The sequence below is a fragment of the Rana temporaria genome, chromosome 3 (genome assembly GCF_905171775.1).
Source record: "Rana temporaria chromosome 3, aRanTem1.1, whole genome shotgun sequence".
In the NCBI taxonomy this organism is placed as follows: domain Eukaryota; kingdom Metazoa; phylum Chordata; class Amphibia; order Anura; family Ranidae; genus Rana; species Rana temporaria.
Window position 1 is genome coordinate 192,413,785 of NC_053491.1, and position 13,203 is coordinate 192,426,987.

A 13,203-nucleotide genomic window follows, 5' to 3' on the forward strand; every position below is an offset into this window, starting at 1 on the left:
TATTTTTGTGTTATGATTAGAACCACTGAAATGAAGTGTATATTTTCCTTGAGATGATTTTTCAGATTTTGTTTTAAAGTTATGAATCCAGCATTATACAAGAACAGATGCTGCTATCCTCCATATCCACCCCTTCCCTGCATTCCTGGATAACTTTCAAGAGGAAGTTACCCTTCCCCCATCATCCTGTCTTTACAGACCCCCAGAAGGAATTTCTGTCTCGTGACGTCGGAAGGAACTTTAAGCTTTGTAACAAGAACTGATTTGAGCTATATGGAGAGGCCCTTATATGAACTGGCCAATGATAGCCTCACAAGGGGGTGGGTGAAATGGGTTGACGAATGAGAATGCATTTTTGTGATGTTGTATTTTTCAATAAAGCTAAAGAGAGGAGGATTTCTCCTTCCTGTTTGGGATCGAAGCCGAGAGGTGAGCATCATGTGGTCTGTTTTTTGATTGCATTTGTTTCACCAATAGTAATTTGGGTCTTCCGGCAGAAATGGGTAACCCTGAGATTGGATCAGGATATCAATTAAGTAATGAGTCCACATCAAGACTTCTTCTCAAAGGTTTGAGCAATACTCTGGCTGCCAGGTCAGTGAGAGAGGCCTGTCCAGGTACGCTATTCCCACTCAGGCAGGAGTGGTGCAAAGAAGTGTTACACGTGGGAGCAGGACTGTTTCCCTATTACCACGCCTGAATTTGCTATTCTCCTTCTTCCTTCAACTCTACCTTCTTCACCACAAGTATATTGTTTTTACCTGGCTGAGTAATAAAGAGCACAGCAAAAGACACCTGTTGCGGACATTCATTTACTTCTGCTATATGCACCATACACCCCTAGGAATTCAAAGAGCCACAAGGTAAATGTGCCACCCAAAACAAACCAGCAGCTCCTCCGGGTGTAGTGCTACATAAGCATCATAGAAAAAGTAGTTTTGAAACATCTTGGGTGCCAAGGTTTGCTATCACTGGTCTATAGGCACTGCTAATGGTAGATAATGGACAATTAGTACTGTATGTTTGAGATTGTATGATGTCTTGACTGCTTTAATTGTGATCCAGTGTAATTACCTCTGGACAGCATTAGTGGAAGGCTTCCAAGTTATAGTATTGAGGTTTTAATAGAAGTTCCCCATAATAGCGGGGACTATGAATTTCTCTTTTTCCTGTCTCCCTAGTAAAGCCACATCATCCACAAGGCAACATAGACAGGAGTCTAATGCCCAATGGACGTCCAGTAGTCAATCTACAACCTTTATGTTCCTATATGCAGTAAAGCTCAGGGATAGCACAATTGATCAGAGCTGTGTACAGTACCTGTCTTTCACATTACAATACAATATTCAGCAGTAGAATGTTGGGGCCATTCCAGTATAGCAATGCAACTGGTACAGATTATTTGTGACTATTGCAATCCTTCTCAATATCACTCAAAATGATATGGGTGCCAAAGTTGCTACCTTGCCCCATTCTGGCTGTATTAATCTCTGCGCCTAGTAGCAAGTACTTATTGGAAAACAGAAACACCAGAGACTATTCTGTCATTAAATTATGTTTCTGTAATGGTAATCTTTATTCCATGTGTTTCCTTACTTTACACCAGTTTCTATTGTGTGTTTTACTAACTCATAAATTATGAGCTAAACATTTTTTTTCAAATATAGTAAAGGTAATATTATTGTAAAGGTTTTATAAAACTGGACTGGTATGCTTTATGTGAACAATATGTTGTGTTTATCTGCATACTTATTATATGGGGTATTAACTGTCTAAATGTATTTTTGTCCTCACCTCTTCTAGGAAGCTGCTGGATTCTTCAGTCTTTATTACCTCTTTTGACTTTAAAACATATTCAGACCTAGAAAATAAAAATTATAAAATATTATTTTTGGCTGTGGAAAAGTTTTGTCATTTAGGTGTGAGAAGTTTTGAACAGGTAACTGTGTACATCAAGCATAGTGTTCTTTGTATATGTATGCAGCACTGCCCTTCATTAATCAGAAGGGACCTGTGTATTAAAAATTTGCTTTAGGAATGTCTCAGCATTCATGCAAATGTCATGAACAATATCCATAATGTTTGTATTATGTACGTGTAGCTTTCACCCCCGAAGGAGCCGCTGGTGATTGATTGGGCCTGTACTCTGCTCTAACACCCCCAATAATTTGGTCTCACTCCCCTCGACACAGCTGTGGTGCAGTGCTGGTGTGAAGCTCAATAATAAAAGAAAGGTGAATAGACACAGATTATATTCACTTTACCTGTCTTGTTACCCGGGCATACACTGCTACACCTGTTTAGAGAATTAACAAGCCTCACAACAGATTGTGTTAAAGAAAAAGGTAAATTTACTAGAACAGGTTTTATCATTAACATGGAACCACAATTGGTATACAATAATGAGACAAAAGGTTGTAAGTGGCAATCGCCTGAGAGCCACTTGTATTGCTTCAGCAGGAGTGTCTCCAAGTGGGACTAATGCTCAGGCAATAACCTCAGCACTGGGTACCTTTCCACTTCCAGCACACCATGTAGACACTATGAAACCCACTATGCGGCACACAGTATTCGGCAAGAATGATATATCACAGTATAATTAATTCAATATTCCCCCTACAGTCTCTAGTAAGTGGTAACAGCACCGCAAGGCCTTGCGGTAAGAATACAGTATAGTCTTTGGTCTTCTTTCTTCTGTCTTCTGCTAGCTATTGTGAGACAAAGATTGTAATCCAAAGGGTTCTCTGATCAATAAAGCAATGTAGAACAACATAGAACAGTAACTTGAATTGTGAAAAGTATCTGTGTATTCCTTCTTAGAAATGTACCTCCAGCGGTAGTCACTAAATACTTAAATCAGGCTTGAGGCCTATGCACAGGTGACTCTATTGAACTGAACTGTTCCGTGGAACTACTGGTCCCAGCAACACTATGCAATCAGTCTAGGTGTGTGAAAAGCAGTACAAAGTTCTGGGTATCAGCCCTCTCACCACACGAGGCTCAGACAGATGGATGCCTCCGCTCCACAGGATCTCAGTCTGTTTGCTGCGACCACACTGTCACGTTGTTCTGTTTCACAGACGACCGGGAGTCCTCAGTTACCTCCTTCAAGGGTCTCTGGTTCGACCACACTGATGATCCAGCACACTGTGGTGTAAAGCAGAATGACAGGCTGCGAGCTCTATGAAACACACACACATACAGAGCTCTGCTGGCAGGCCATGCGTCCCAGGCACAAGAGACCCAAGATGGCCACCACAGGGCCTTTTATCTCCTACCCAGCATGCACTTCAGCCCAGAGTGTTCATGGGTAGGTTCTTTGCATAATATTTCACCGTGTTCTTGAAAAACAAAATAAATGAAGTCCATTTCACGTTTTAGCCACTAGATGGTGCCAAATACCAATTTATAGCATTAGTCATGAAACAACACTGCACAACATTAACATAATATTAAAAGGCAAAAATGCCTGCGCTACATACGTAATGTCAGTTTCTATTTGTTGCATTTTGCAGGGTGTATGTAACATACCCTAACATTTAACGCTAAGAGAAAATAGCCTTAAAGTGGATGTAAACCCAATTTTTTTTATTTTTTTATGTCACAATGTATAGAATAAGATTTCCTATCATCTGTGCCCAGTCTTGCCACACAGAGTTAATCCAGCTCTGAAAAATCCTATTTTATTGTTCAGTGAAAATAAAAAGACTTGCAGAGAAAAACCAAAGTCCTTTCCGCCCCCATGCTTCGAGTGACAGGTTATTTACATATGCGTGCACTAGCTTGGACACATGCACAGCCTGTGTAAAAAGTTCACAATTCACACTCCCCTCCTCTCCTCTCCCCTCCCCTCCAGTCCTCCCAGGATTGGCTGCCTTTCCTGGATGTTTATCATAATATGGGGTGTGATCCACAGTTCAGTGTGATGAGGAAATGTATGGTGCCAGCAGAATATACATAGACAAGTGATTAGGGGAGATGTATTTAGTCAGAGCTGGGCAGAGTAGAAGCTTGAGTGATCTTCTTCTTATTATTATTGTTCTATTGCAATGTGGTGTGTCTGAGGTCACCTCATCACATATGCAACATTCCTATATTACCAGGATGTGTTTTGTGGGGGAGGGGTGGATTTCAAATTTGTTATACTTGCACCCAGTAAGTCTGAATGAACTTAGGGCTGGTTCACATTAGTGCGCTGTGCAAGATCGCAAGTGATTTGCACCGCACTGCTGTTCAGATCACATGCGATGTCTGTGCGATGCGATTTCAGCCATACAAACTGTATGGCTGAAATCGCATCTCATTTAGACCAAACACGCACAGGACCCTTTTTTTGGTCCACACCAGAATTGCACACCTATGCAATCCGATTCATGTCCAAACTGTCAGTTCTCAGTGCGGTATGCAAGCTGAAATGGGGGTGACATTACCATTGTATGACACTCCCCAGCAGTTCGCATATGGCAGTGTGAACTGCCGTGCGAGTCAGGTGCAATGTGGGAACCCGCAGTGGATTCGCAGGGTTCCCGAATCGCACCAGTGTGAACCAGCTGCTCAATGTGAACGCTTCCTGCTCAGAGCTACTGGTTGTTAGGGAGCCCCCCCCCCCCAACATCCTAACAACCAGTGACCCATCCCAGCACATTTAGCTGTCAACTGGGGATTCCCGTCTGAGAGGTGAATCTAATCGATGGGGCAGGATAGTGTAGGATAAATGGCATCGGGTCCCCCCAAATATTTTTTTCATTGTGGGATCTCCTTTAAAAATTCCCACCAAACCTGTAGGGCTGGTATGGATTGTAAGGAAAACCTTTTGAAAAAATAAAGTGTGGGGTCCCTCCCATATTCCATACCAGACTGTTCAGATGCGGTGTGTATTTTAAGATACACAATCCATCCCAGACCCTTATCCAAGCATGCAACATGACTGGTCAGGAAAGAGAGGGTAAGCGCATGCCAAGCATAACAGGCCGCATTCCCTCAACATGGTGGGGGGTTGTACCCTGGTAAACACCACCTTGTCCCAATATTAATGAAGACAAGGGCCCAATGGTTGTGGGTGTCTGTGGATGGGGGGCATGTGGTCTGGAATGGTTGGGGGGGGGCACTCTTTCTTTCTTATATATTTTTTGGGGTTCCCACTTAAATTCATACCAGACCCAAAGCATCTAGTTTTTCTTTGTTTCTGTTATAAACTTTTGCAAATAAGTCATTTTTCTCCTTCACTGATGTGCGCTTATGAGGCTGCACTGATGGGCACTGATGAGCACTGATAGGCTGCACTAATGGGAATTGATATGCTGCACCAATGGGCACTGATGAGGCTTCTGCACTGATATGCAGCACTGATGGTTGCTGATGGCAGCACTGATAGACACTGAGATGCCCTGTGAAAGGCAACAAATAGAAACATTATGCACATATTATAAGCATTACAGGTATTATTCATGATTCCCTTGGAACTGTATTGACAGTTCTACAATGAACACCAGAACTGTTTTTTATAACTTCCTCTGCCTGCAGATCAGTCTGCTTAGGAGTACTTTTGAGTCTATTTAACATTCTGCCACTTCACCTAGCCCTGATGAAAAAGGATTGTGTGGCACCCATAATGCAATGGTTGTCTTTTGCCCTGCTTGTTGTAAGTAGTTAAACAATAAAGGCTTTCAGCCTCTAATGATTTTATATATGGTGCTCTTCCTTTCACACCATTTATTGGGTGACCATTCTAAAATCTTTCATAAAATCCACCTCACTGTGTTTAAAAGGGATCAACTTCTCTAAACTAGCTCCTTTATCAAGGAAGACCTCAAAATTGTAGACCCCATTCCTGAAGGAAGAATATTCTGAGGCCTCGTACACACGGCCGAGGAACTCGACTAGCCAAACACATCGAGTTCCTCGGCGAGTTCAGCCCTGAAGCCGCCGAGGAGCTCGGCGGGCCGAGTTCTCCCATAGAACAACGAGAAAATAGAGAACATGTTCTCTATTTTCTCGACGAGTTCCTCGGCGGCTCCATCGGGCTGAAAGTATACACACGACAGAGTTTCTCGGCAGAATCCGGCTCTGACCGAGTTTCTCGCTGAATTCTGCCGAGAAACTTTGTCGTGTGTACGAGGCCTGACAGTTTGAATTGCCCCAGTGCAACCAATTTGATTCTGCAGCTGTCGCCTTCCAGTTCAGGGGAATTTCTCTTTGTCTGCTAGATTACTAGGAGAATTTGTAAAATCCTATGGTTTTTAGTCCACAGTGGTCTGAGCAGCATGCATTCTCCAAACCATAGCCAGCCACATGTTTCCATCTATGGGCCAGATTCTCAAAAAAGTGCCTATCTTTAGGCGGGCGTAGCGTATCTCAGATACACTACGCCGCCGTAACTTTGTAAGGCAGGTCCCGTATTCTCAAAGAACTTGCGGCCAAAGTTACGGCGGCGTAGTGTATCTGCACAGTGCATCTGTGCCGGCGCAAGCCCGCGTAATTCAAAGTAGGCTAGTGTGGGCATGTTTTATGTTAATGTATCGTGACCCAAAATTAAATTACGCCCGCTCAATGCCTAGTCGACGTGAACGTAACTTACGTCCAGCCCCATTCACGGACGACTTACGCAAACGACGTAAAACGGGAAAAATTCGACGCTGTTCCGACGTCCATACCCAACATTTACGCCCAAAAAAGCCTTACGTAAACGATGTAAAAAAATGCGCCGGGCGCATGTACGTTTGAGAATCGGCGTATCTAGCTCATTACCATATTCAACGCGTAAATCGACGGAAGCGCCACCTAGCGGCCAGCGTAAATATGCAACTTAGATACGACGGCGTAAGAGACTTACGCCGGTCGGATCTAAGACAAATCTATGCGTAACTGATTCTAAGAATCAGGCGCATAGATACGACGCCTCACACTCAGAGTTACGACGGTGTATCTGGAGATACGCCGGCGTAACTCCTACGAGAATCTGGGCCTATGTCTTTTTCCAAGGGGCTTGCCATTGTTCATTACAGCCTCTTGGGGTAAAGAACAATAAGAACTGCTTTAAATAGGTGAATTTGGTAGGTTTACTGATAAATAATTTTCTTGAGTATTAATTAGCAAGTCTGAATGTAAATCCATGGACATGTTCATCTCTGAATGTTTGAAAAAGTATTTTTTTATTTCAGCACATTAACAAATAAGGTCAGATGTGTTTTATGTTAGTAATGCTGATCAAAAGTGCTGCAGATCTCATTACTTGGACCTAAGTATAACAGCAGTCTGTTTTGGACTGTGATCACTGCTCTTTTGCAATTACTGTCTGGATGTTATTGCTTTCTATATATTTCTATAGCAGGATGATGACATATGGCTTGATTGATTGTTAACTGAACACGGGATTAATCAACAACAAAGAAAAGATATAGGGTACTTGGGTCTAAGGTCCCCGAACCAAAGAGCCAAGAGGGAGCAAAAAGGGCCAGTTAGGACTATCGCGGTACCGGTATAAAATTACAAATTAGGATAAAGATATGTAAAAAATAATAGTTTTTATTGCACAGAACATGACAAACAATTACAAAATTAAAATGACAACCGAACAACACCACCAAAACGGAGGTCCCCGGTAGGGGAAAACATTGCGATGAGTTGAGGGTTGTGGCAGTATCTCAACTAGTTTCGCGGGTTATGCCGCTTCATCAGGAGAAGATCTAGGAATAGTTAAACAATATATCAATAATAGATAAAAAAACTGTTTTTTTTTTAATCCCCCTACAGGAACTTTCAGGTTGCATCACTACCTTGATGCACCGTTGGGACAAGGTTTGACCCCCTTTAACAACTTACACCCATTCACGTGGCACAGTTGTACCCCAATATGTGCCATGCTTGGGTTCCTGCTCCCGGGACCCATTTTTTCACCATTACCTTTTTTATTACCAAGGTATCTATACACCACACTTTTTATTTTGTACTCATTCATTCACTCCACCATCCCTCTACCAACCCATCCATTCAACCTCCTCCCCCCCTCTCCCCTCCTCCCTTCCCTGTCACTCTGGCCCCAATCGGCATTCTCCCTCCCCCCACTTTCTCCCCCCCCCTTTTTCCCTTGGTCCCCTGGTTTTATCCTCCCTCCCTCATGTATTCCACATTCACTTCTCACCCTCCACCTCTCCATTACTTTATGGCTTATGTTCACTCGTGATCATCCCCCCACTCCCCCTCCCTGTTTACCTTAGGTTTGGCTCCAGCACTCATAAACATTTTGTTTACATTAGACAAATAGGTCCCTCCATATATGTGTCCCTCCTTGGCCACCGTGGGGGTCTTTGTCTGGTCCCGCCTGCTGTAACCCATCAGCAGACCTGTTCTAGGTGAGCAGTTATACCCGTGTCTTTTCCCTTTGTTTATGTACACTGTTTTTTAATCTATTATTGATATATTGTTTAACTATTCCTAGATCTTCTCCTGATGAAGCGGGATAACCCGCGAAACTAGTTGAGATACTGCCACAACCCTCTACTCATCGCAATGTTTTCCCCTACCGGGGACCTCCGTTTTGGTGGTGTTGTTCGGTTGTCATTTTAATTTTGTAATTGTTTGTCATGTTCTGTGCAATAAAAACTATTATTTTTTTACATATCTTTATCCTAATTTGTAATTTTATACCGGTACCGCGATAGTCCTAACTGGCCCTTTTTGCTCCCTCTTGGCTCTTTGGTTCGGGGACCTTAGACCCAAGTACCCTATATCTTGATTCCAAGGATGATGGTACCTCCCACTATAATACTAATCTATTTTACCCCTGAGACTTCCTTTTTCAAAACAACAAAGAAAAGAAACGCTGTGAAAAGTATTCAAAATCAGGCAGACCTTCAGAAGACTTATAGTCCAAATTTAAATAACTAACAAAAGATGGATGTTGGTGTTTGGCCTTTATGCTTGGTTGTCAGTTATGCTGGAAAAGCATTATAATTATTTGACAGAGTTTGAACATTCCCAGACTTAAAGTGTTAGTAAACCCACAACATCAGTCTGTATATGCAGTAAAGCATGCTTGTTAAACTCACTGTGGAAGGGGTTAATCCTCTGCATTGTGTAAAAAGGCTGTTTGATCCTGTCTTCTCCTGTCTCCTTCTTCCACAGTCCCCAAACCATACCCTCATAGTACAGAGCCTTGGGGACAAGCTGCACATGCTCAGTGTATCGCTAGAGAGTTTTTTTAATTGGGAGAGTGCATGTGATCAGCACAGAGCCAGCACTGTCCAGGCAGAGGGTCAGGGGTCCTGCAGCCTCACGGGACAGTCAGAGTAGAATGCAAACTCCTCCTACAAGCTTTAACCACTTAAGGACCCCTTCACGCCGATATACGTCGGCAGAAAGGCACGGCTTGCCTTTAAGAGCCCAGCCGCAGGGTGGCAAAAAGCGCCGGCGTGCTCGCGACCCGGTCCGAAGCTCCGTGACCGCGCCCGCGGGACCCGTGGACCCGATCGCCGCTGGTGTCCCACGATCGGTCACAGGAGCTGAAGAACGGGGAGAGGTGTGTGTAAACACACCTTCCCCGTTCTTCTGTGTGGCAGTGACACTGATCGTCTGTTCCCTGATATAGGGAACGATGATCAGTGATGTCACGCCTACAGCCACGCCCCCTACAGTAAGAATCACTTCCTTAGGGCACACTTAACCCCTTAGCGCCCCCTAGTGGTTACCCCTTCACTGTCAGTGTCAAAAGTGTCCGCCATTAAGTCGCAAACCAATCGATAAACGCTTATTGCGTTTTTTTTTTACCAAAAATAGGTAGAAGAATACGTATCGGCCTAAACTGAGGAAAAAAACATTTTTTTATATCTTTTTTGGGGATATTTATTATAGCAAAAAGTTAAAAATATTGAATTTTTTCCAAAATTGTCACTCTATTTTTGTTTATAGCGCAAAAAATAAAAACCGCAGAGGTGATCAAATACCACCAAAAGAAAGCTCTATTTGTAGGAAAAAAAGGACGCCAATTTAGTTTGGGAGCCACGTCGCACCGTTGCGCAATTGTCAGTTAAAGCAACGCAGTGCCAAATTGCAAAAAGGGGCAAGGTCCTTAACCTGCATATTGGTCCAGGTCTTAAGTGGTTAACCAGACACTGATAGAAATCACAGGACTGCTCTAACTGCTGATGAAAAAGGGCATTTAGAAGTCTATATTTACCAAAACTACTGCATTTCCATGTTCTGTGTACTGTGGGAGACCAGATATAGTGAATGCAGGTTCTGGGTTTAGTAACAATTGAATGTGGCTATAAACGAATAGAATTGTATTTGAACATTTTCAATTTTCAAAACATTAATTTTGTTTTCCAGTCGAGTGGGGTCAAATTGAAATTAATTTTCAACCACGGTGAGTAAAAAATCCATTCACTAGAAAATCGAATGTTAAAAAGCAAAGGGCCAGATTCACAGAAGAGATACAATGGCATATCTCCTGATACGCCGTCGTATCTCGGAGAGTATCTATGCGGCTGATTCATAGAATCGGTTACGCATAGATAGCCCTAAGATCCGACAGGTGTAATTGACTTACACCGTCGGATCTTAGGATGCAATACTTTGGCCGCCGCTGGGTGGAGTTTTCCAGCGTCGGGTATGCAAATGAGCTTTTACGGCAATCCACGAAGGTTTTCGCTTTCGTTACATCGTTGCTAGTCATTTTTTCCCGTCGCAAAGTTAAGCCTGCTTTAACATGGCTTAACTTTAGACGAGCCATGTTAAAGTATGGCCGTCGTTCCCGGGTCGAATTTCAAATTTTTTTTTTTGTGCGTAAGACGTCCGGGAATACGAAAGTACGTTACGCACGTCGCCATTCAAAAAACACGCCGGGGCGCTGTAATTTCACGCAATGCACGTCGTGAAATTTCCTAACGGAGCATGCGCTGAATGTTCGGCGCGGGAACGCGCCTAATTTAAATGGTACACGCCCCATTTGAATTAGGCGGGCTTGCGCCGGACGTCTTTACGTTACTCTGCCGCAAGTTTATACTCAAGTGCTTTGTGAATCAGGCACTTACGAGGAAAACTTGCGGCGGTGTAACTTAAAGACGATACGTTACGCCGCCGCAGTTCTTTCTGAATCTGGCCCAAACTTTTTAAACTACTTTACACCAAGTTCTTCATGTGATGGAATGTACTGATGAGAATTTTAGTTCGAGAATTTACTAGTGTATGGCCTGCTTAACTTCCACTACAAGTTTTTGTTTGAATGTTTGTACGGAAATAATAAATAAAAAAAAACATTTGTTGGAGCATTCAATCTTGTCATCTTTGAATCAATTAATTTAATTTGAAAGCCCTTAAAATTTCATCCACATATGCTTTTGGAATGTAATCTCAAACATATTAAACAGGTTTATTTTGAGCCTAGGACATGTGCATTACAACATGCATGATTGTTCCTTAGAAAACCATATTCGCAGTTAGAATTTTTTGGAAATTGAACATAAATATGAGCCTACTTACCATGAAAAAATGTATAAATGTTCTAAAAATGTACATTTTCAAATAACATTCTACTAGTAAATGACCACCTGTTGGAAGTAGATCTAACCTTAGCATGGTTTGGAGGGCCACAGCTTTTGATTAACGGAACAGTTCTTATTAATTGAAAAGAAAATAGTAGATAGTGTTTGCAATACCTAATCTCACCCTCAAAATGATATTTAACCACTTCCCGACCACCGCATGTATATGTACGTCCACAGAATGGCACGTACAGGCAAATGGGCGTACAGGTACGTCCTTGCCTTCTAGTGGGTGGGGGGTCCGATCGGAACCCCCCCCCCCCGCTACATGCGGCAGTCGGATTCCCGCGGGGAGCGATCCGGGACGACGGCACGGCTATTCGTTTATAGCCGCTCCGTCGCGATCGCTCCCCGGAGCTGAAGAACAGGGAGAGCCGTATGTAAACACGGCTTCCCCGTGCTTCACTATGGCGCTGCATCGATTGAGTGATCCCTTATATAGGGAGACTCGATCGATGACGTCATTCCTACAGCCACACCCCCCTACAGTTGTAAACACACACTAAGTGAACACTAACTCCTACAGCGCCCCCTGTGGTTAACTCCCAAACTGCAACTGTCATTTTCACAATAAACAATGCAATTTAAATGCATTTTTTGCTGTGAAAATGACAATGGTCCCAAAAACATTGTCAACATTGTCCGAAGTGTCCGCCATAATGTCGCAGTCATGAAAAAAACCGCTGATCGCGGCCATTAGTAGTAAAAAAAATAAAAAAAAATAAAAATGCAATAAAACTATCCCCTATTTTGTAAACGCTATAAATTTTGCGCAAACCAATCGATAAACGCCTATTGCGATTTTTTTTTACCAAAAATAGGTAGAAGAATACGTATCGGCCTAAACTGAGGAAAAAAAAAATGTATATATGTTTTTGGGGGATATTTATTATAGCAAAAAGTAAAAAATATTGAATTTTTTTCAAAATTGTCACTCTATTTTTGTTTATAGCGCAAAAAATAAAAACCGCAGAGGTGATCAAATACCACCAAAAGAAAGCTCTATTTGTGGGGAAAAAAGGACGCCAATTTTGTTTGGGAGCCACGTCGCACGACCGCGCAATTGTCTGTTAAAGCGACGCAGTGCCGAATCGCAAAACCTGGCCTGGGCATTTAGCTGCCTAAAGGTCCGGGGCTTAAGTGGTTAAAACCATAAAAACTACAAGTTTATATTACAGTCACAGCTGTGTGGACACCAAGCCACCATAATTACTTTGGCCTTGTTTGTGCTTCTCCTGGCTCCTCTTTCATCTCCTGGTGTGGGATGCTTGTATGCGAAGCAAATTGCTTTCTTTTCTGATCCTGCCAGTGACAGCACTGCAAAACAAAGAGATGGTAAAGACAGCCAGCTGTATCTGTCATCTCTGCTCTATGAACATCACAAAATATTTCTTGGACTTTTCTTGTACAGATGAAACACATGCTTAGCCTTAGACAGTGTTTAGGCAAGATTAGCTTTTTTAATTGTTTAGTAATAACATTTGCTAAAATAAATATTTTTCTTGCTATCTCTTCGAGTCCTTCACCGGAAGCTGAATCAAAAATGTACTCAATGGTCAAGACAAACAGCAATAAAATCATGAATGATGTTCTATCCCTTCCACATGTGATAGAATAAAGGAGCAATAACGATGAGCAAATAAAGAGACACACTCTCAGTTTA